Raw genomic sequence first — 25,945 nt, forward strand, 5'->3', positions numbered from 1 at the left:
ACTAGATGGGTGGTAAGTAAAAAGAATTCTTCATTTTTTTCCAGTGGATCACAAGCGTTGCTGATCAGAAAGTTCTGGTCTTATCCTCAAATTGTCAGAAGCCAAGGGTGAAGTGACTATTACCAAAGCAGGAACAATGTTCAGCCCTGGCTTATGCTGACTCATGCCACCAGGCTGGCAGTCTGACAGAAGGAGGTGTGTGCCATTTTCTGGGACTTAACATCACTTACTTCAGCCTCTACTTTTCTTTTACACACAAGGTCCAGCTTACAGTAAACAATTAGGAGAAACACAAAGAAGAAATACAATATGATCCATTGTCAAGAAAGGAAATTGTCAGCAGCGGCGGACATAAAAATAGACTACGTTTTTGAATTGTTAGATGGGTTATTTAATGTAATGTGTCTTTAAAATAACCTTTAAAACATCCAGAATATATACGTTAAAGTACCTAGTGAAAAGATGGACAAAATGCGTGAAGAAATTGGTAAGTTTAGCAAAGAGATGGAAGCTAGAAAGAAGAACCAAATGGAGATGACATTCGTGAAAGATACAATATCAGAGATGGACATGGTAGAGAACGTAATCAATAAAGATGAAGTCAGGTTACACAAATAATCTTATATGAAACATATTAAGAAAAAAGATTTAAAAAGAACAACATCTGATATCGGTGGAAGAGAATAAAATTGTCTAGTATACTTGTAATTAGAGTCTCAGATGAAAAGAAGAAGAGAATGTGGCAGAAAAGAACATATGAAGAAATAATATCCAGAGGCAGCCTGGCAGCATAGTGGTTAAGCTCATGCACTCTGCTTTGGCAGCCCAGTATTCGCCAGTTCGGATCCAGGTTGCAGACCTACACACTGCTCATTAAGCCATGCTGTGGTGGCATCCCACAAACAGAATAGAGGGAGGTTGGCACAGATGTCAGCTCAGGGCCAATCGTCCTCACCAAAAAAAAAACAAAAAACAAAAAAAAGAGAAAGAATATCCAAGATTCTAAATTTCAAGAAAAACAACACCTAAGATCTAAGTAGAGTGAATCCTTAGCAGGAAAAATGCAAGGAATACCACAGCTAGATATAAAAAATTCAAACTGCTGCAACAAAAATAAGGAGAAAACCATAAAACCATCCAGATGGGGGAAATACACAGTATATAGGGTATTAACTATTAGAATGATAGCTGACTTCACATCAAGAAACTATGACTTCCAGAAAACAATGGAAAAAATATATCTTAAGTTGCTCAAAGAAAGAAAAAATAATCTGGAAACCTATGCACATGAAAAATTAGGTTAAAAAATACATAATTTTAGACAGATGAACATTGAGAGAACATATCCCCAAATGAACCACTTTACAAGGAATGCCAAAAGAAGTTTCTTCAGGGAAAGGGCAAATGATATCAGATAGAAATCCAAATCTGTAGGACAACATAAAAGACACCAGACAGGAAATATAAATATGTACATCTGACCATTGACTGTTTCAACAATCCCAAAATAGTAATGTATTATATGAATTATTATGTATGCAGAAGTAAAATATACATCAATGAAAGCACAAATTATCTGGTGAAATGAAGTTAACTATAGGCATACTGTTTGAAGAGTAGATTGTAATAAATTAAATATGCATATTGTAACATCCAGGACAACTATTAGAAATATAACACAAAGAGGAAAAACAATAAAGCTAATAAATAAGATAAGAAATAGTACTCACATAATACTCAATTCATCTAAAAAGAGTGGATGATGTAATCAATACTTGCATTTAATATGAATGCACTAAATAGCCTGAACAAACCAAAGACTTTTAGCCTGGGTAAAAATCGAACTAAGTAATTACAAGACTTTCTTGAAAGAAATTGACAACGACATAAAGAGATGGAAAGATATTCCATGCACATGGATTGGAAGAATAAACATAGTTAAAATGTCCATACTACCTAAAGCAATCTACAGATTCAATGCTATCCCAATCAGAATCCCAAGAACATTCTTCACAGAAATTGAACAAAGAATCCTAAAATTCATATGGGGCAACAAAAGACAGCGAATTGCTAAAGCAATCCTGAGCAAGAAAAACAAAGCCGGCGGAATCACAATCCCCGATTTCAAAACATACTACAAAGCTACAGTGATCAAAACAGCATGGTACTGGTACAAAAACAGGTCCACAGATCAATGGAACAGAATTGAAAGCCCAGAGATAAAACCACACATCTATGGACAGCTAATCTTCGACAAAGGAGCAGAGGGCCTACAATGGAGAAAAGAAAGTCTCTTCAACAAATGGTGCTGGGAAAATTGGACAGCCACATGCAAAAGATTGAAAATTGACCATTCTTTTTCACCACACACCAAAATAAACTCAAAATGGATCAAAGACCTAAAGATTAGGCCTGAAACAATAAGTCTTCTGGAAGAGAATATAGGCAGTACACTCTTTGACATCAGTTTCAAAAGAATCTTTTCGGACACTATAACTCCTCAGTTGAGGGAAACAATAGAAAGAATAAACAAATGGGACTTCATCAGACTAAAGAGCTTCTTCAAGGCAAGGGAAAATAGGATTGAAACAAAAAAAACCAGCTCACTAATTGGGAAAAAATATTTACAAGCCACTTATCCGACAAAGGGTTAATCTCCATAATATACAAAGAACTCACATGACTTAACAACAAAAAAACAAACAACCCGATCAAAAAATGGGCAGAGGACATGAACAGACATTTCTCAAAAGAAGATATGAATATGGCCAATAGACACATGAAAAGATGTTCATCATCGCTAATCATCAGGGAAATGCAAATCAAAACTACACTAAGATATCACCTTACACCCGTTAGATTGGCAAAAACATCCAAAACCAAGAGCGACAAATGTTGGAGAGGTTGTGGAGAAAAAGGAACCCTCATACACTGTTGGTGGGAATGCAAACTGGTACAGCCACTATGGAAAACAGTATGGAGATTTCTCAAAAAGTTAAAAATAGAAATACCCTATGACCCAGCCATCCCATTACTGGGTATCTATCCTAAGAACCTGAAATCAGAAATCCCAAGAGTCCCTTGCACCCCTATGTTTATCGCAGCATTATTTACAATAGCCAAGACGTGGAACCAACCTACATGCCCAGAAACTGATGATTGGATAAAGAAGATATGGTATATATACACAATGGAATACTACTCAGACATAAAAAAAGACAAAATCGGCCCATTCACAGCAATGTGGATGGACCTCGAGGGTATTATGTTAAGCGAAATAAGCCAGTCAGAGAAAGACGAACTCTATATGACTCCACTCATAGGTGGAAGTTAGTATATTGATAAGGAGATCTGATCGGTGGTTACCAGGGAAAAGGGGGGGTGGGGGGAGGGCACAAAGGGGGAAGTGGTGTACCCACAACATGACTAACAAAAATGTACAACTGAAATCTCACAAGGTTGTAATCTATCATAACATTAATAAAAAAAAAATTATGGAGAGGGGCACACCTATAAGATGACTAACAAATAATAGTGTGCAACTGAAATTTCACAATGTTGTAAACTATCATAACCTCAATAAAAAAAATTTTTTTAAAAAGCCCAAAAAAAAAAAAAATCAAACTAAGTAGAGCCAGCCCTGATGGCCTTGTCATTAATGTTCGCTGCACTCCACTTTGGTGGCCTGGGTTTGCTTCCTGGTCACAGAACCACAACACTTGTCTGTCAGTAGCCATGCTGTGGTGGTGGCTCACATAGAAGAACTAGAAGGACTTACAACTGGAATATACAACCATTCACTGGGGACTTTGGGGAGAAAAAAATAAATAATAAGAAGAGGAAGATTAGCAACAGATGTTATCTGAGAGCAAATCTTTCCCTGCAAAAAAAAGAAAGAAAATAAAAGGGAAAAAGTAACAACAAAAAGGCCCCAGCCAAACAAAAAATTTTTAACTTATGACATAGGCAGGTTTATAGTAAAAGGATTGAAAATTATACATCATGTGAGCATTAAGCATAAGAAAACTGGAGTAATCCTAATGAATATGAGACAAATTGTAGCTCAAGATAAAAAAATATTATCATGAATAAAGCAAGCCATTTCACAATAACAAAAGAGTCAATTTATCAGATATCTATCAATCTTAACCATGTATGAATCTAATAATAAAGCTTTAAAATACATAAAATAAAAATTGAAAAAATACTAAGGGGATATATAAATATATGAATATAGTTGTAGACTTTGCAACGTTTCTCAAGGATGGAGAGAAATGTAGATAAAACATCAGTAAGGATATAGAAGATTTTAACAGCATTTAGTCAACAAAATCTAATCAATACTTAGAGAAAACTTCAGCCAACAATTGCAGAATGCACCTTCTGCTCCAGTAATAATGGAACATTCACTAAGGTGGGCCACATTATGGGCAATAAAATAAGTCTCAATAAATTCCAAAGGACTGAAATAATACTGAGAGACTTCTGGTTTTTGGTCTGGCACGTTAAGACCCTAAAAATGGTCATTCCCATTCTCACAACAAAAAAAAAGCTAAGAAACAAAAATCAAGGAGAATGGAGGTCCTAGGACAAACCATTGACCCAAAAACTGAAGAGACAGACAGGTGGATACAGAGAATCACAACTTACCGGAACAGAAACCCAGGAACCTCTGCGGGAACAAGTACCGGTGAGGAAAACCTAAACTGTAGTTGACAAATTGCCATGGGCTCAGTGTGCACAAGGTAGAGGGTTAAAAATTCTAGATTCTAGACTAGGAAACACTAATCTCTGGTAACAGAAATCAGAGTACCGGCTGTGGAGATTGGGGCACTAATTGATAAGGAAGATTCATGCAGGAACTTTATGGGTAATGAAAATTATATCTTAACAGGGGTGTAGGGAACATGGATGTATACATTTGTGAAAGCTCAATAGATTATACACTTAAAACCGTTATTTGAACTGTATTTGAGTTGTATTTCAATAATAAATTTTAAAAATTAAATAAATAAATGCACACCTAACTCTGCTACCATTTACTCTTTCTAAAAATAAAATTCAACTAATTCAGGAGAATCAATTCACTGCCTCTATTTCAGAATGTGTTGTGCTATATGCGTGTGTATGTGTATGTATGTGTTTGTGTGAGGGGGGAGAGAGAGAGAGGTAAAAGAGATGGAGACAGGAATGTAGAGATAAAGAGAGATAGATACAAATAGAAAGAAACATTAAAAAAAGTAGAAGTGTAAAAAGCTTTTTCCATATCGGCAAACTTCAGGAAAGATACTTAAGTCTTTATTTTCCCACAAGGCAAAGGAAATGTACCTACTACTGTACTCCACTGTACTATTCCTTTTTTTTTTTTTTTTGAGGAAGATTAGCTCTGAGCTAACGCCTGCCACCAATCCTCCTCCTTTTGCCAAGGAAGATTGGCCCTGAACTAACATCCATGCCCACCTTCCTCGATTTTATATATGGGACACCTGCCACAGCACGGTTTGATAAGCAGTGCATAGGTCTGTGCCTGGGATCAGAACCGGTGAACCCTGGGCCGTCAAAGCAGAATGTGAGAACTTAACCCCCTTCAAAGCAGGGCACACAACTTAACTGCTGTGCCATCAGGCCGGCCCCAGAACTATTCTTCCTTTTAAACCTTGAACAAACCAAGTAAATACAGTCAGAGATGGAGGCAGAAATTAGAACCAAGTAATGTTAAATTAGAAACGCAAGATACCTGATAATATTTTCCTCAAAATATCAGTTTTACCCACTTTTTCCTTCCATTTTAAGTGACCCTCATTTTTTCTGTGTCAAGAATTCCCAGAGTTTAGGAAAAGAAGGCACCGAGGGAGTCAATGGATAGCCTGCATTAGCTTTTCTGTTTCAAGCTGTCACAGCTGCAAAATTGTTCAGTGTAACTCCACAGGGAGTGCTACCCAGATATGTAAATGAATTCCAAATGTGACATTTGCCAGAATGGAAGGAGGTGACTGTGAAGGCTGAGTGACTGCCACCAGCCTGTCTGATGGATTGACTCATATCACCAAGGAGCCAGCCGCCATTGATTTCTGCTCATCCATCTCATCAGAGTGACCTTCTCCTGAAAGAAGGAAAGGAGGGAGAAAGAGTGGACGAACAAAAGAGTGTTACAGTGACAAAGAAAAAAATCAAAGAGTTTCTTTCTTTACTTATCCCCCTGACTCTCAAGTACTTTCATCGTTATGTCATTCCCCTTTACCAAGCCATTCCTTTCACCCCCATTACACACCATACTCATACCATAACCAGCTTAATAACTAGTCTCATCGCTCCTCTGTCCTTATTACGTCACATAGCTGGGTGTTGCTTAATGAGTATTTGTGTCACGTTTTTAAGTATTTACTAATTAAAGAACAGAAATAACATAAAGATTTTTCTAGTACGATGTAAATTCTAAACCATGTAGGCAGAAGATATAAAATGCTGTCATTACTCTTTCACTAAGAAACGCCTGTGTTACATTATTTACTGTTTTTGTCAGGAGACCCCTGCTTTAGTGAAGTAATCTCTTCCTTTAGGAAAACATTTTGGTGGATGGGAGGTAACAAGAGAGGAGAGGTAAACAGTAAGTAATGTGAAAAAAGGGGGTCGAGGGACCAACCCAGTGGCATAGTGATTAAGTTCCGGTGCTCCGCTTCAGTGGCCCTGGGTTCGCAGGTTCGGATCCCTGGCACAGACTTAGCACCACTCATCAAGCCATGCTGTGGTGGCATCCCACATAAAACAGAGGAAGACTGGCACTGATGTTAGCTCAGTAACAATCTTCCTCAAGCAAAAAGTGGAAGATTAGCACAGATGTCAGCTCAGTAACAATCTTCATCAAGTAAAAAGAGGAAGATTGACAACAGATGTTAGCTCAGGGCCAATCTTCCTCACCAAAAAAAAAAGGGGGGGGATAGAATTAAAAGCTGAAAATATCCCAAAGAGGTTCATGGATCTGCAGTCTAGAATGTATTTCTTTCTAGATATTTTTGTTCTCTTAATCTTCTTTTTCTGAACTGGCATGGGTCATCCTGCTTTATGAAAGTGGACTTTTCATAGAAAAGAATTGTGCCATAAATTTAAGAATTTAAGAGTTATCCCTCTTGTTTAAAGAGTTACAGAGAAGGCAATGATGGAATGGTGAGAGCAGGGCAGTTGTACAAATAAGTTCCTGTTAACTCTCTTTGAGCAATTCACACTTTGATTCCCATAGCCTCTTTGAAATTCTCGGCTGAGTTCATTCAACAATTTACTTCTTCAATCTTTAAGCAGAATTAGTAGCAATATAGAAGACCCAGGGTATTATGGTCTGAAGAATTAAAAAAAGGATTTTCATCCTTAGAAGAGTCTGTAAGCAATAAAGACATCAGAATATAGATGAAATCAGGATGTGGCTGTAAGACTCACTTTTAAGGATTCAGGAAGATTTAAGTTAATGGATAGTGAATTCAGCTAGAATTTATGACAAAAGGGCTTTTAAGAATCATCAGCATATTGTGCTACAACTCTTTCACACAAGGGCTAAAGTATAAAAAGATCTATCTCCAAAAGATTTATGGATGGGGCTTCTGGAGCAAGGTTTGAATCCCAACCATATTCATAGGAAACCCATAAAAGGCTTAAGAAGGTTGTACGAAAGGAAACTCCATAACTAGCTTGAAGTAAAGGCGACAGGAACAGTTTATAATAAAAGAAGGACTAACAGCCTACAAATATCTATGGTGAAGAAGCTGCTGCTTGACGAAATTATACTTTTCCATTTTTATTTTTAATCAACTTTACTGAGGTTTTTAATATATAAACACAGACATATATATCTATAACCTATATATATGATACCTATATATATATAATTGTATAATTCACTGAGTTTTCACAAATGTTTATACCCACGTAACTGCTACCACAATCAAGATATAGAAAATTCCATTTCCCTAAAAAAGTTTACTTGACAGTTAATACATCCCTTTCTGTGTTCCATGCAACTACTATCTCTTTTCTATAAGTATTGATGAAATTTAACTTTTTAAGAATTTCATATAAAGGGAAATTATAAATTTTAAATTTTTAAAATTTTTTTATTTTTACTTTTTTCGGATGTACATCATATTTCGAATTCTGTGTACATTACATCATGTTCACCACCCGAACACTAATTATAGTCCATTCCCTCACATGTGAGTCTAATCACGTCTGTATTTTTTCAAATTTCTTATTTACAGATAGAAAAAAAAATCCACGCAAATTTTCTTCCAGTTAAAAAAGAAAACAAAGGATGCATTTATGAACATTATGGGCATCTCAATCTATCACAGGAATACTTCTGGTAAGATCTTTATGTTTTCTAAAACCTGTATTTTATCTCAGATAATTATAGCATGATTCTTCAAACACAAAATAATTGTTTCATCATTATGAATTATAAATAAAAATAATGAGATGCTTAATTGTGTTTTTAGAATCTCAGTACGGGTAAGCCAAGTTAAGCTGCAGTAATAACGCCTACAAAATCTCAGTGAGTTGCTGGAAAATTTACTTCTCCCTGACACAGTCTGTGTGGCCTGGGCTACTCTCAGTCCATGAGTTGGCTCAGCATTGCAGATTGCTTTGGTCTCATGGCACTTCAGTACCAATACCTGCCTCCACATGGCAAAGGCAAGATCATGCTGGAGAGTCTAGAACCAGCAATTCAGTGACACATCAGTTCTGTCCACTTTTCTTGTCCAGTGCAAGTCACTTGGCCATGCTTAATCTTGAGACGGTGGAGAGCTGCAAGGACCTTATGCCTGGAAAGAGTAGAACAGGAAATATGGGTGAGAAACTCTAACATCTACCACCAATGCCTACATGAAAAAATAAGTAAAAGTTTTGATATTTAATCGTTAATTATTTTAACCCGATGAAAGGGGCTATGCCAGGCCAAGAACAACTGAAGATTCTTCTAGAAAGAAGATTCTCAAAAACTTTGAGAAATTTGTTCTGGGGCTGATGGTCTGAAAATTAAGAAATCAAATATGTTGTATGTTAATTAATATAACATTAATTAATACTCAAAACCAAAGTAATGACTAATTTGATCCTTCATAAGGTGAAATTTGTGCAGCTTTCTTGGATCAGATTAGAGTAGAAAGAAGTTTCTGCTCATCTAAATAGTATAAAATATTCAATGAAGTAGAAGACATTTAACCTGATTACTTAAGGATCTTTTAAAAAATATACCGACCAGGGGCTGGCCCCGTGGCCGAGTGGTTAAGTTCACGCGCTCCGCTGCAGGCGGTCCAGTGTTTCGTCGGTTTGAATCCTGGGTGCGGACATGGCACTGCTCATCAAACCACGCTGAGGCAGCATCCCACATGCCACAACTAGAAGGATCCACAACGAAGAATATACAACTATGTACTGGGGGGCTTTGGGGAGAAAAAGGAAAAAATAAAATCTTAAAAAAATATATATATACCGACTGTCTGGAACTGTTAATGTAATGGGGAGAAATATTTATAGTTTAGCAAAGAAATTCATTCCCATTTATTCATGCATGCAATATTAAGAAATATTGCTCTAGTCATTTAAAGACATAACAAGAACGACAATATAATAATAATAAATGGCAGTATGTACCATTTTAGGTAATAATTCACCATTTCTTTTAAGTGTACTAAAATAATTGGTATGTTTTAAAATACCGTAAGAACCATAGATTAGACAGGCATACTAAAATTTTGGAAATCTTTATTCAACTTTAGATAAATGTTCCCTGAAACATAGAATAAATTTTAATTTGATGATAGTATAAGTTAATTAAAATATTCACTTCAGTGAATTTAATGAAGAATCATTACTAACTTAAATGAGAGGTTGTTCTCTGTTTTTAGCTTCTCAGAGAATTTTTTAAACCAAAGGTTAGTCCAGGGATTGGGAGAAAATGTTTGCAATACATGTATCTGTTAAGGATTTGCATTTAGAATATATAAATAGACATTATTGCTCAATAATAGAAATAAAAAATGAATTAAAAATGGCAAGGGATTTAAATAGAAACTTCACAAAGTTAATACAGAAATGACCAATATGCATGTGAAAAGATGCTCAACATCACTTATCATATGGAAAAGATAAAATAAAACTACCATGAGATACCACTTTATATCCAAAAAATGCCAAAATTGAAGTTAATGACTCAACCAAATGTTGACAAGAATGTGGAGCAAGTACAACCTGTATACATTAATGGTGGGATTACAAAATGGTACAACAACCTGAAAAATTCTTACAAAGTGAAATATACACCTAATTTATAGATATCATTATCCCCATGTTCACAGCAGCAATACTTACAATAGGAAAGCATTGGAATCAACCTGAATGTCCATCGACAGATCAATGAATAAAGAAGTTGTAGTATATATATACAATGGAACATTATATGGCTATAAAACAACCAAGGAAATCCTACCATTTATGACAACATGGATGGGCCTTGAAGGCATTATGCTAAGTAAAATGTCAGAGAAAGACAAATATTGTATGATGTCACTTATGTATGGAATCTAAAAAAAAACCCCAACCTCATAGAAACAGAGATCAGATTTGTGTTTACCAGAGGCACAGGGTGGGGGAAGGAGGAAACACAGGAAGGTGGTCAAAAATTACAAACTTCCAGTTACAAGATAAATAAGTGCTAGGTATGTAATGTACAACATAATGACTGCAGTTAACACTGCTGTATGATATATAGGAAAGTTAAGAGTAAATCCTAAGAATTCTCACTACAAGGAGAATTTTTTTTCTGTTTTTCTTTTCTTCTTTCTTTTCTTTTTATTGTATCTATGTGAGAAGATGGAGGTTAGCTGAACCTATTGTAATCATTTCATAACACATGTACATCAAACCATCATGCTGTAAGCCTTAAACTTATACAGTATTGTATGTCAATTATTTCTCAATAAAACTGGAAGAAAGTTGCATAATATTCTAATTTTGTTTCTCTTGTATGTCACATAGTCTTTTTGCCTAGAAACACAAACGATCTTTAATTTTTTGTAAGTCTAGTAATTTTATCAGAACGCACACTGGTTTTGGTTATTATGCAGCAATATTATCATGTGCAGTGTTCTTTTTCAAGTTTAATTTTAATTATTTAAAAAATATATTTAAGGAAACCTTCCTGGAATTACAGCTTTAGAAATTTTCTTCTACAGCTTGCTATTTGGAAAATAGAAACAGAATATATTTTAAAGAGAAGAACTAAAATGTATGCCAATTTCTAGTTTTATCTTCTGGAAATGTCTAGAAATTAATATCAGGGAATGATCAGGATATTCTTAGCAGACCAACGCAGGTCTAATATATGAATCATGAAATCTACCATTCAAGTGAGGATAAAATTCTGAGCTATAATCCAGAGAGTGTTGGCTGAAAGAGTTGTGTTTGCTAAATTTCCTAAGCAAATAGAGTAGAAAGAATTGGAACTATATGGGAATTGACCTGGAAATGCATTACATCCAGGAGGTGGAGATGGGAACAAGAGAGAAAGACTTAATACCTCGCTGGAGAAAAGCTTTCTAATTATGCAAAATGTTTCTGTGGAAAACTTATTCCTTACAGAAGTAACATTGGGTTCTGACACTGTGTTTCTGACATGGTCAAGTAGGTTTCTATCAAAACCTTTATAACTAAAAAGAAAAAAACATCCTGAGAAACTATATACCAAACAAAGAATCTGCACTGCAATAAGCAGCATATTTAAGTAGATATTCTTTTAGTTGGGCTACCTGAGGTAGAAATTACAGGGAGGTGTGGATGCACGACATAAGTTTATGCACAAGGATGGCACAAAGACTAGAGGAGAAAGCAGAATGTCTGTCTGCTGTAATTCTGCACCAAACTGTCTTCAAGATATGAATATATTATGGATAATATAATAAAAATAGATAAAGGTTGTCAGGAGCTAAACATGATCGTTAAAAGTAGATTTACAAGAATGCTGAATTTATATGAGGGCTTCCTATTGGTAATCAAGATGTATGATGAGTTTAGGTGGATTCTTGGAAAACTACCTTTTAGAACAAAATAGATGTTTTCCAAAATGATTTCAAGAAAGGATACAGAAGAATTCAAAACTTTTTAAAAAAATGCTTGTTTTTTAAGCTATAAAAGATTGTCTATGATAAATGAGAATTAATACATAATCATAAACATCCAGGACATTCCTCTAGCACTTTTGAGAAATAATGTAGTGTATAGTTGAGTTTTCTGTCCCCACTTAATTGAATCCTTATCTGAGCCTCCACATCATGATTTTCTGACTCAAGGGTCTATAATAATGTACCTTGGTAAAGGGCTATGAAAATCCAATGATGACACAGAGCAGGACCTTGATAGATTAAAATGCTCACTGTGTCTCATGTTGTGAGTCTTCTGAGAAAGTGGGTTAATGAAAATAGAGTTTTCTCACAAGCCCAGATAAAACGCATCCCCAGAAAAAGTTTGAGAGGCCACCAGACTCTATAGTCAGGCTAGTTAGTGAAGATCTTCCTCTGAATGAAGCCAGTACATAAAGACTGGAAGGTGGCTGTTTTTATAAACACACAAATGCCACCAAAAAATGACAAATCATATGAAGAAACAGAGAAACTTAGTCCACTCAAAGAAACAAAATTAATCTTTACAGACCAGAGCTAAATAAACAGAGATCTATGAATTACTTGAAAAAGAATTCATAACCATCTCACAGATGCTCAGTGAGTTGCAAGAGAACACAGACAACTAAATGAAATCAGGAAATGATAAGTGAGCATAATGAGAATATCAGTAAAGAAATAGAAACTGTCAAAAACAAACAGAAATTCCGGACCTGAAGAATACAATAACTGAACTGAAAAATTCACTGGAAGGGGGTGTTCGATGGAAGATTTAATCAGGCAGAAGAAAGAATCAGCAAATTTGAAAATAGGTCATTTGAAATGATCAAATCAGAGAAACAAAAATAAAAATAATAAAGACCTGAGAAAAGCTGCAGATTAGACGAATATACACCTTAAGGGCGTCTGAGAAGGAAAAGAAAGAGAGAAAGAAGAACAGAGTTTACTTGAAAAAATAATAACCAAAAAATGTCCCTGATGAAGGAATCTGATGAAGGAAATGGATACCCAAATACAAGAAGTTCAAAAGATCCCCACTAAGATGAACCCAAAGAGGTCCACACCAACACACAATATAATCAAACTTTCCTAAGTCAAAGACAGAGAGAATCTTGAAAGCAGAGAGAGAAAGGTGACTTGTCATGTGAAAAGGAGCTTCCATAAGATCCTTAGTGGAATTTTCAGCAGAAACATTACAAACCAGAATGGAGTGGGATGGTATATTCAAAGTGCTGAAAGACAAAACCTGCCAACTGAGAAGGCTATATCAGGCAAAACTGTACTTCAAAAACGAAGGAGAGGGGCCGACCCAGTGGCACAGTGGTTAAGTTCCCTTGCTCTGCTTCAGTGGCCCAGGGTTCACCTGTTCGGATCCCAGGCTCAGACATATCCACCATTCATCAAACCATGCTGTGGCTGGTGTTCCACATATAAAATAGAGGAAGAGGGGCACAGGTGTTAGCTCAGGGCCAATCTTGCTCAGCAAAAAGAGGAGAGTTGGTGGCAGATGTTAGCTCAGGGCTTATGCTTACCTTCCTCAAAAACAAACAAACAAATAACAACAAAAAGAAAATGAAGGAGAAATAAAGACCTTCCACTTGTCAGTGCTGTACTGCACACTTAAAAATAGTTAAGAAAGTAAATTTAATGTTATGTTTCTTTATCACAATAAAAAAAAACTCCTCCCCATAAAAAGAAAATAGTTCTCTTCCTTTCTTTTCTCCATAATGGTAAATAGATCATGATTGCTTTCTCCATTTCTTCAGTATATTTAAACATGAAATGCAAAACTAATTTCTTGATTAGTCTTGGTTTAGTCATATGCTCATTGGCTTTTCTCAATATCAGGTATAAAAAAACACAAAAATATTTCTTGATTTTGTGACTGTGTAGGGAGAGAACTAAAACAAGTGGGCAAAATGCATGCTGGGTGTGGCGTATGTAGTGGCACCTGCTAACACCCTCACAATGGCTTGTATTCAATTAAACCTCCTGACAGTCTAGCAAATAAGGAGAATGTGTTTCACCTGAACATACTTATATTCCGGGAACAAGGGCAAGTCTAAGGAAACAGTCCATCTCTGTAAAGCCAGAGATTTGTTCAGTTTTTCAGTAGAAAGAAATCATAATCATTTCCGCTATGAGAGACAAGAGATTGACTAGTATGGAAAATTTTAAGTACTTCCATCTACAAAAGTCTGCTTCTTAATTTCACTATAGGCCCTGAGAAAATACAGACATAATACGTTTAAATGTTTACATTTTTTCAATAATTTTGGTAGTTTAAGTTTCCAGTTCTAAATTCTATGCTCTGACATATTCTTAAAAAGCAACTGCTTCTTTTTCAATATTTAAAATCAGAAACTTATCTTGAGAGCCTTTTCCTTTAAAATTGCTATATGAAGTCTATTCTTTCAATTTCCATATTTTTTAAGAAACCCAAGAATTTCCTTCTCTGAATTGGACTGTGAACCTTTATTATAAATAAGAGCAATAGCCTATATCTTTGAGGAAGCAGGTTACACAGGACCACTTTCCTCATGAACTATACCGGGATTCGTTTCATAAGCAAAATTTTAAGCGTCAGGTGATCATAGCAATTGACCTGCTTTTACTAATCCTTCCTTCTAGATTAGAGAATGCCATTTAAAGGTGGAAATGCACGTACAGTATTGGATGACTCCCTTCAGGTACGTTCTTGTTATTGTTGATGTTTTAGGATTCCATCGACTTCTAAAGTACTACTGATGGGGAAATGAAAATCTGAGCAGCATCTTTTTAATTTACAGCTGGAGATTCTCTTAACTCAGTGGGAAATATTGGGAGGCCATGTTTGCACTCAGTTTAGTGAATACACACCACTAGCAGAGCCAAGCACAGTTCTGATTGCCCTGTGCACCAAGCAGGGATCTTTCATTTCATTTCCATGCATCATTTAAAAGTCACTGCAGTGGTTCCACAAAGTCAGCACATCTCACCAAGTTAACACAAAGTGAATCTGAAGGGAAGAAATACATTCCGTGGTATGTAGGCATGTTTGCTTCTGTCCATTGATTGCATTTAAAACACAAGTCAATCAGGAAGAAAGATGAATACTTGGGGTGGGTGTTAGCAAGTGTGCAGGTCTCCACGTTAAGGGGATTGTTCACTGAGCTCATTTTGCAGCATCAACACGACAAAACTGAGCTTTGTATTCTAAATTTGGAGGATCAAGACGCAGACTTTACATTCTTTACATAAATATATGTGAGTAAAAGCATGCTCACGAAACAATTATACATAAAGAACTTCCACAACTAAATAGTAAGGGGGAAAAGAGGAAAAGAATTGAAGCAAACACTTCATGAATGAAAATAAACAAATGGCAAAGTATCACTTGAAAAGTTGGTATGTATCATTAGCTATTAGGGAAATGAAGTTTAACGTGACACTTATTAGAAACGTTAAAAAAAATCTGACAATACCAATTACTGGCGAGGACGTGGAGCAACTAGTACTCGCTTACATTTTGTGTGGAAATGCAAAACGATGCAGGCACGTTGGAAAACAATTTGGCAGTTTCTTATAAGGGTAAACATGAACTTAACAAATGGCTCACTCCTAGATATTTACCAAAGATAAATATAAGTATATATCCACACCAAGACCTGTGTGCAAATCTTTATAAAATTTTTATTCATGGTCACTGTAAGTGTAAATAACTCAAATTTTCATGGTGAATGAGTGAATAGGAAAAAGATTGCAATGCATGCATACAATAGAACGCTACTCAGCATTGAAAAAGCAGCCATTACAGGTATGTGTGACCACATCAATGAATCTGAAAAGCAGTGCTAAGTGAAAAAGCCTTATACAAAGAAAAAAAAAGACTACATACTCAATGATTTCATTTATGTGTGACATTTTGGAAAAGCAAAAGAAACAAAAAAACAGATGGTGGCTGCCAGGAGCCGGGGATGGGAGCGGGTGATTGACTACAAAGGAACAAGAGAAAACGTAATGAGGTGGAGAAAATATTCTGCTTCTTGAAAATATGGGTGGCTATTGACTGTGGCAAGTTTGTCAGGTGTCATAGAACTGCAAACCTAGAATGGGTAAATTTTATTGTATGTTAAATATACCTCAATAAACCCGACGTAAAAAAAAAATATATATATATATATATATATAGAAAGACTAGGTCATTGTTTCTGAACTGTGCACACACAGCTCTGGGGGGTCTCATTAAAAAGGCAAATTCTGAAACAGTCTGTCCGGGCTGGCCTGAGATTCAGCATTTGTGACACGTTCTCAGGTGATGCTCATGATGCTAGTCTGTGGACCACTCTGAGCAGCAAGAGCTCAGGCTACACCCTGGTACAAATCTGATTGGACTGTATCTATGGAGTTAAAAACAATTAAAAGATAACTGGCACACACCATAGCCCATAATTTGGAAAAGATTTCGAAATGTTTGGAAGTTGAAAATCTTCTCGAGGGGCCCTATTTAGGTCAAATCTGTTAATTAACTGTAATTTGTGAGGGAGGACTTCTGGGTTCAGCAAGACAAAGGCTTCAGGAATTTGATTCCGTTGATCTTGATTTATATAAATTTTGTCGACATCAGCAGGATCTGAATTTCCAAGGTTCCGTCCACAAAATTCTTGTGAACTTTTGTGCACACATCCACTCTCATTACAAGATATCATGATGCAAAATTTATTTTTTTCACACTTGAACTTTTGGAGGCTGCAACATAATTTTACTAAGAGTTGAATATGGAATTGACATAGTACGTCACTAAACAGGTTGGTGATTGCAGTTCAACTCTTGCTGTGTATTAATACTCCAAGGAAAATTTCCATATTAGAGATTCCTTCTAAATTAGGCCACAGGAAATTAGTAAGGAAGATGTTCCTTTTGATCCGTTAATAGAGGAAAGCTTTTACAGTGTCAAATCATATTCCATTTTAAATTTTCCTTGATTTAGTTGATTGCAAAATGATACCTTTGCAAATTAACATATTAGATACCAGGATGTAAATTGCTGAGCATAATTTATGCTATAATTTTAATTTGACCTAATTTTTAAATGGCAATAAGGATATACTTAAAGTGTTTGTACAATATTAGAAAGATATTTCTTCCTAGGGGAATAGTTATGAATGTATCATATCCTAAATATTTTATTTGCTAGGTTGCAATACTTTATGAATATGATATATTTAAAATACTCCTTGTTGGGGCTGGCCTGGTGGCGCAGCAGTTAAGCGCGCACGTTCCGCTTTGGCAGCCTGGGGTTCCCCGGGTCGGATCTTGGGTGTGGACGTGATGCCTCTTGGCACGCCATGCTGTGGCAGGCATCCCATATACAAAAAGTGAAGGAAGATGGGCATGGGTGTTAGCTCAGGGCCAGTCTTCCTCAGCAAAAAGAGGAGGATTGGCGGAAGATGTAGCTCAGGGCTAATCTTCCGGAAAAAAAAAATACTCCTTATTTTGTCCTTTTATTCATGGTATAGAAGGAAGTGAGGGATTTATATACACAAAAATGCCACCAAAATAGTTCCCTTATATCTTGATGGCATTTACACTTATGACACACTAAAAGCTACCTTAGCATTTCTGTTTGTTCTTCAATTTTATCTCAGAATTTATTTTTTCTAGTATGCAATTTTTTTCGCCGATCATCTTCCCACAATATAACATATAAAACTGGATTCTAAAATTCAATATCATGTGTGGAGAGAGCAAGTGTCAACATTGATGACCTTTACCAGCTGGAAGCACTACGTCAGACTTTGCCATTCTGGCCAGCACTTTTTCAGTAAATTTTTTAACACAAAAGTCTATCAAAATCAATCAATTCTTTATATTGTTAAGTGGAAAAAAAATTATCATTCTCAAGTTGTGTCTTTATAACTGTTATATGCTCAATTGATTCTCATATTGAAATGCCCCAATGGATATCTTATAGCATATCTTACTGGAGAAAATTGGATTGACACTTAATTCTTGTTCAACAGTAAATGAGCAACTGTACTTCCTATTGTAGGAGAAGAAATACAGTGTATTGACTTTTCTTTCTGCCTACAGTATATTTGCTAACTGAATTTTTATTGTTTGTGTTTTTGTTTAATTTACATGAGTCACCGACAATCCTACAAAAATTAAAAAATCCATCTCAAATCATCTTTGGTCCTCAGATTACATCTTAGCTGGTCACTACAAAAGCCTAGACAATGTAGGTATGATATCTCTTCAAGATGCACAACTGAAATAGAGTTTTATAATAGCTATCTACCGCCACAACCAAGCTAGTCAAGATGAATTACGCCAGAGGTCTTGCTGCTCAGTAGGAAGTCGCAGCAACCTGGGTTTAGCTCTTCTCAAGTCTCATCAGTGACACAAGATGTTGGTCAATATTAGGCTAGAGGTCTTTAAAGAAAATAAACATGTGGCACTCTTTCATATTTCATATTCCCCCAAAGTGGTCTTTTTAACAAATAAAACTTATTTCAACAGGTTCTTATTGGAAAAATGTGTTGCTTCATCATTCTAGTGTTGGTGTTTAAAATATGCTCCAATTTTTCCCTTTTTTTAAATACATTTTTGTTTTTGATTTTTTATTCTTTTTTATTGCAGGAACAGTGGTTTATAACATTATATAAATTTCAGATGCACATCATTAGGTATTTAGATTTCTGTGTAGATTACAACATGTTCACCTTCCAAAGACTAATTACCATAGTTCCCATCCATCACCACGCACAGTGCCTAATCACCCCTTTCCCCCTCTTCCCTCCCTCTTCTCCTCTGGTAAACATCAATCCAATCTCTGTCTCTATGTGTTTGTTTGTTGTTGTTTTAATCTTCTACTTATGAGTGAGATGATATGGTATTTGACTTTCTACTTCTTCACATAATACTCTCAAGGTCCATCCATGTTGTCACAAATGGCATGATTTCATCACTTCTTATGGCTGAGTAGTATTCCATTGTGTATATATACCACATCTTCTTTATCCCATTTGTCCCTTGAGGGGCACCTAGCTTGCTTCTAAATCTTGGCTATTGGGAATAATGCTGCGATGAATATAGGGATGCGTGTATCTTTACTCATTTGTGTTTTCAAGTTCTTTAGATAAATACCCAGCAGTGGAATCGCTGGACCATATGGAAGATCTATTTTTAATTTTTTGAGGAAACTCCATACTGTTTTCCATAGTGGCTGCACCAGTCTGCACTCCCATTAGCAGTGTATGAGGGTTCCCTTCTCTCCAATTTTTCTATCTCCATCTTCAAGTGTGTTCTGTAACAACCATGACTGGGGATGCCAGAATTTCCAGGAAAATATTCATAAGCTCTATTTTAAATCTTCTTAATGTGCTGATGATTGGCAGTTCATTTCCTACAAGGGCTTCTCCTCTGAAAAAGTTAGAAAGATCTGGGACAAGGATTTTATTTAACAGAGGTGCATTCTTTAAATTCTGTATTGCGTTCTGTGAAAGACGTTGCATTCCGTTAATGTATGTAATATTGTTGTGATTCATTTACTCCTTTATAAGTTTGTTCATTCATTAGTCCATTCATTCATTAGAAATGTACAAGGCTATATGCCAAATTTATAAGATACTGAAAGGAGAATCCATCATTAATCCTGGTACCATAGATCACAACCATTAAGAAACAGGAGGTGTATGATAGAAGTAAGAAATGTAACACAGCATGTAATGTATGCAACTTAGTCCGTTAAGGTTGAATGTCACGAACATTCAGCTATTGGGAGGTTATTTTTCATTGAGATTCTACCTTATTCTCTTGTATCAAGATTTCTATCAAACTTAACAATATATTTCTTTTTAAGCAGTAAACTCTCTTTCCTTTGGTAGCTAATTATTAAAGCTGGAAATTTTGTCATAAAGGGAAAAACATCTTCTAGAGTATTATAGCAAACTTTGTATTGGCATTTTTTTACTCTCAAAATTTCTAAATATATATAAATCTAAAATAGAACTTTTAAATAAGTGAAGTATTAAATTATACTTGTATATAATATTTTTAGTTGGTAGTTTTTAAGATGTTGTCAATGCTGATATTGAGACTGGCTCTAACAAACCTTTGAAATTTATGTTCCACAATATAACCAAGCAAACAAAACCAAACTGTTTTTAGCAAATACTATGTTTTATCCAGGCATCGAGATTGGTCAATATATATTTATTTTTCTCAAAATGCTTGCAAAGTAAATATTATTAGACCCCATGTTACAGAGAAAGTAGTCAAATTTTAAATGTGTTAAATCGTTAACTTTGTCATAGAGCTAGTAAATTTCATTTCCATTCTTAGGTGTTCAGACAGACATGGGTTAAATGTTTCACAGTTCTCAGATAATATTTTCATTTTCATGCTTACCGAAATCGCTGTTCTTGCCAGAAATACTCAACAATTGTAGGATACGCGACTGGAGAGGGGACCTTTGCAGGTACTTCCCCCTCACTATGATTATGATGGTCAGCATCTGTGTTTAAAGCTAAGAGGCTTACAGAAGGCACATGGTATAGGTATTTCTCTTTCTCTGGAGTTTCTGATGAGGATATTGTCATTTGGCCTTTTCTTAAAGATACAGATCTGAAACTCACATTTCCACCAGAATAAATTGGGAGGGCTTGATTCAAATTCTATGCTAAAGCAGCTGTAATGAGAAATTACTATATAGCATTTAATGCCTAGTTTTTTTTAAGTTCAAATGTTAGTTGTGAAAATAGAAGTTTGAAATCAGTATAGCTTCAGGCTCTGCTTTCTTTAATGTATTGGGCTAATGAAGTTAGTGTCTATGTTTCAGGAAAATGGATGATGACATTCACTATTGATCTTTGGACAGGTTGAGAACAATATTATAATAATCCATACCAGTCAGCTTGACCTTTTACTGATTTGGCCTTTACCTTGAGTGGGAGGAAAGGGAAGAATAAAATAAAGGTGCCTATATGAGTGAAGTATAAAACAGGAATTGTCACATCCCTGGACTTTATTATTATTTATCCTTAAAGCACAGTGATCCATCAAGTCATTAATCTCATTAGAGACCTGTATATCAGTAGGACAGACCATGGTGAAGTTTCATAGGATCTGCTCAGCATTGAACTTTAAACATTTTTCAAGGTCTTTATAAGAAAATGGGCCTTAAAAGCAATGAAGGGGTCTGTAAGTATCTGTCACAGCTCAAATATCACATCTGGAAAGGTTTCTGGGATCTTCCCACTTACAATCAATTTCTCCTTCCTACATATTACTTATATTATAGGTCATAGATTATAATCAGAGAATGTTAGACCCATGAAGTCACTTAGAATTATGACAGTTAATGACACAAAGCTCATTAAAGGGACATAGACATTTCTAGAACATCTGTCTCCCCCACTAGATTATAACTACTGGACATTAAACCTGGTCCTCCCAACTACCCCCATAACTTGCAATTCACATCAAAGATCATTGGTGAATAAGATTGTGCAGGTGAGAAAATCAGATCAGGGAAAGAACAGAGAAATGCATGTTGTGAGAAGCATTTCACAACTCTGAAATGGGTGAAGAGGCTGTTGAAGGAGGAGGCAAGAGTCTGCTGACACACAAGTGAGGCAGCCATAGAAAAGGGACAACAGGCAATCAGAGAAAGGGCATCCATTTTGCATAAAAGCAGCAGTAAATCTTCAATACAGGTCAGGATTATTTAATTTATCATTTTAAACTGGCTCTGTTTCCATACTCATGAGTATGTAAAGAGGAGACAAGGTTGCTTATTCTGTTGATCTCTAAACTGAATATCTACATGATTACTATCATTTTTGAACCTCAAAAATGCCATATGTATGTACAGCAGATATATAATACGCATGAAGCAGTACTGCACAGTGTTTAAAAGTGTGGGAGCTCCTCTCAGCATGTCAGGTTCAAATCCTGGCTCCATCAATTACTTACAGGCTGATTTGGGGCTATCAGATTACATCTTTAAGCCTCATCGGTAAATGAGGATAATAATAGTAACTCCTAGAGAAGAAAATATGAAAGCAGAAATTTCTATGAGAAAATATGCATGATTGTGCATCAGTCAAGAATTAGATATTACATCAAAAGCATGATCCATAAAAGAAAAGCAAAGACAAATTGGATTTCATCAAGATTTAAAACTTCCGCACTTCAAAAGACACCATTGAGACCATAAGGAAAGTCACACACAGGAAGAAGACATTTGCAAAACATTTATCTGATAAGTAACTTCCATCTAGACTATATAATGAATTTAATAATAAGGAGACAAACAATTCAATTAAAAAGATGTAGCATTGGCTAATAACACATGAAAATATGTTCAACATCATTAGTTATTAGGGAAAAGCAATTCAAACAACAAGATACTACTTCACATCTGTCCACTGAGATGATTATAAACAAAAAGATAAAAAATGTCTTCTGTTGGTGAGGATGAGAAGACTGGAAGGCTTGCATATTCCAGGTCGGAATATAAAATGCTACAGCTGCTTTGGAAATAGTGTGGCGGTTTCTTTAAAAGTTAAACACAAATTACCATAAGACCAAGCAATTCCACTCCTAGGAATCTACGCAAGAGAACATTTCTTCTACACAGAGAAATGTAGCAGAACTATTCATGATAACTGCAAACTGGAATAATCTAAATGCCCATCAACTAGTGAATGGATAAACCAAATATGGTATATTCAGAAAATGGCACATTATTCAACAACAGAGTGAAGGAATAAAAATATCCTACAATAGGAAATAGGAATTTTCTTAGACCCAGGCCATAAATGTTATTCAATTATTACTAATAATGTTATAGATGATTATGTCTTTGTATGAAAATGTTTATATATTTTAGTGTATATTAATTTATTTTGAAAAAAATATATGTGTATGCGTGCATGTCCACATGTAGTGGGTTAAAAACAAGAAACAAAACACAGTAGATGTCTCTCCGTGATAATATTGTGAATTTTGCTTTCCTTTTTGGCTTGACTGCATTTTGGGGATGGAATAAGAAAAATGCAACATTAGATTTTAGAGAGGGAAAAACCAGAACACGGCTAAGAAAATCAGCTGAAGTCCATGAAGGAGCAACAAATAATGGTATAAAATAATTGTCCTCCCCACTAGTAAAAAATTAAATTATTATTAAAACAAATTAGATTTTTGACTGGTGCAATGGGAAACAACTGTGAAAGTAATATTAACTGCTGGGTCAGATTTTGGAGAATGGATAATACACTGCAACTGGAAGGAAATATGTTATGGATTACAATTTGAAATGCATATCAAAAGTCGTTAGTAAAAAGCAAATCACTTAATTCAGCAATCCGCATCTCACTTCTAGATATTCAACTGAAAGAACTAGCCAAAAAGACCACAAAATGAATGAACGATGATGTCCACTAATGTTTGCTTTCAATAATAGTAAAATTCTAATATAAGTAGGATAGTTCAATGAAACGACGCATTTACATAAGGGTTGGTAAGCTTTGTCTGTAAAGGCACAGAGAATAAGTATTTTAGGCTTTGTACACCGTAAGGTCTCTGTCACACCTATTCAACTCTGGCTTGTAGCATGAAAGCAGCTTTAGGCCACATGTAAACAACAGACATGTCTGTGTGCCAATAAAACTTTACTTTCAAAACATGTAGTCATACCGATTGGGCCTCAGGGTGGTATGTTGCTGACATGTTACAGATTATTTAGTATAGTGGGAAAATCTTATTAATATTATCAAATATTATCAAATGGAAAAGAGAATGTGTAGAGAGTTTGATCCCAGTTTCTATTTGTGCATATAAATCTACTTAATTTTATTTTTTACCTATATATGTAGAGAAACAGGTGTAATAGCCATCAACATGTTTATATTTTTACTTCTTGATGGGAGAGTTATAATTTTGTTTAATTTCCACTTTGTGTTTTGTAATGTTTTCAAGCTATTTTAAACTTAGCATTTTCAATACCCTGAAAATGATGTGTAAAGAAAAGTGATTACAAACTCAAGCAAATGAACAAATCAAAACAAAATGATGTATGATGAGTCAGTAATAAAAATATCTATTTATTGATAAGAATAATTAGTCGATCAACTAGAAAAAGTAACTAGAAAAGGTAGAAACAAATTAACAATAAAGTAATGAAGTGCTCTTACGGAAGGTCAGAGTATGTTTACCTCTCTCATTGTTTGAATTATTCCCTTTAAAAAAGGTAAAAAAAATCTACGAGGCTGGTGAACCTTTCTCTTAGAAATTACATGTAATTTAATTACTTCAGGGAAACCATAGTAACATTCTCAATACACAAATTACAAAGTAAATTATCAGTTAATCACTTTTTTGGTATAGATATTGTTTGCAAAAGCTGAGACAATATACTACAGCATGACCAATAATGTCAGCCAGAATACATATGAGAATCTTGGTGTTAATTTGCAAGAAAGTTTGAAAAAAAATAGGGGTATTTCTCTACTGGAACTCTTTATTAATTTTGACCAGTATATTTCTGTCATTTTAGGTTTCCAGTTCTAACGCTGTTGTGGATTAATGCCGTAAATGATTCAGTAGATGGCATTCTTCCTCAAGTTAATATTGAACTGAAACCCTAGATATCAATTAGGATGAACTATAATATTAAAACTGACAAGGCTGTAAAGCTGGGTACTATTTACAAATATGTGCTCATGCATATTTGCATCAGTGTTCGATAATCATTAAAGTATGGTGTCTCTAGATCATTTTTTTCTAGAAAGTTAAAGTTTAAACCAATTTCTCATTAATTTATTTTTTTTATTATTCTCCCTGGTCCTAGGACACAATGCTGTTTTCAACAATTTAATTGCATAGTGCCCAGGAATATAGCTTATTGAACAATTGTTAACAGAATCAGATTTTCTTTAGCATTTTTCTTCTGTATGTTATCCTGTTATCTAACACAGTATTTGAATTAGTTTTAATAGTATAAATTTGGATGGATTCTAATGATATTAGACTTACTACAATACCATTCTTAAATTTCCAGTAGCATGTTATCCAATCTTACAAAGATAATCCATGCTTCAATATTTTACTGTCAGTTGATATATGGAAGCAGGGTGATTTAACAACGTGGTGGTGTGGCTGAAAACGGTAGACATAAAGTCAGTAAACATGAGTTCTAGCAGAAGTTGACACAGCTAATAACCAGCAGATTCAAGATTCAATCCTGTTCTATATCCAAAGCCCATGCTTTCATCCACTATGCAATACTGCCTCTCATTTAGAAAATATTCTCCATTATACCCATTGTTTAACTTTATGAACAATCAGTTGATTTAGTAGTTTTCCTTTTGAAAGCCTGCCCACATCCAGTCAGTTAGCTACATGTTTAATTAAATTTCTTATTTTCAGAAAATTGCAAATTTACATACAACTGTAAAAAATAATGCAGAGATATCCTGAGTACCCTTTATCCAGTTTCCTCCTGTGATATTCTACCAGAGTAGAATATCACAACTAACATACTGACTTTGATGCAGTCAAGAAACAAAAAATTCCATCACCAGCTTTTGGGATTTGCTTTTTCACCCAGCAAAATTCTCAGGAGATTCATCCATGTTGTTGCGTGCATCGATAATTTTCTTTTCCTTTTTACCCCTGAGAAATACAGTATGAATTCTACAGTATGAATGTACCACAGTTTGCTTCCTTCGCTTCTTGAAAGACACCTGGGTTATTTCCAGATTTTGATTATTACAAATAAAGTTGCTATAAACATT

General features: G+C 35.1%; 1 long non-coding RNA gene across 2 annotated transcripts in view; it reads left to right on the plus strand.

Annotated features, from left to right (window-relative positions):
- The window catches only part of LOC138921653 (uncharacterized), a 92,607-nt gene that overhangs the window by 21,533 nt on the left and 45,129 nt on the right, over positions 1-25,945 (plus strand). For both annotated transcript variants that reach the window (XR_011434397.1, XR_011434396.1), the window contains exons 2-3: positions 8,247-8,350; positions 14,796-14,854. This is a non-coding gene — a long non-coding RNA (uncharacterized lncRNA). The remainder of the gene's footprint in view (positions 1-8,246; positions 8,351-14,795; positions 14,855-25,945) is intronic.

The sequence above is a fragment of the Equus caballus genome, chromosome 31 (assembly GCF_041296265.1).
Source record: "Equus caballus isolate H_3958 breed thoroughbred chromosome 31, TB-T2T, whole genome shotgun sequence".
NCBI lineage: Eukaryota > Metazoa > Chordata > Mammalia > Perissodactyla > Equidae > Equus > Equus caballus.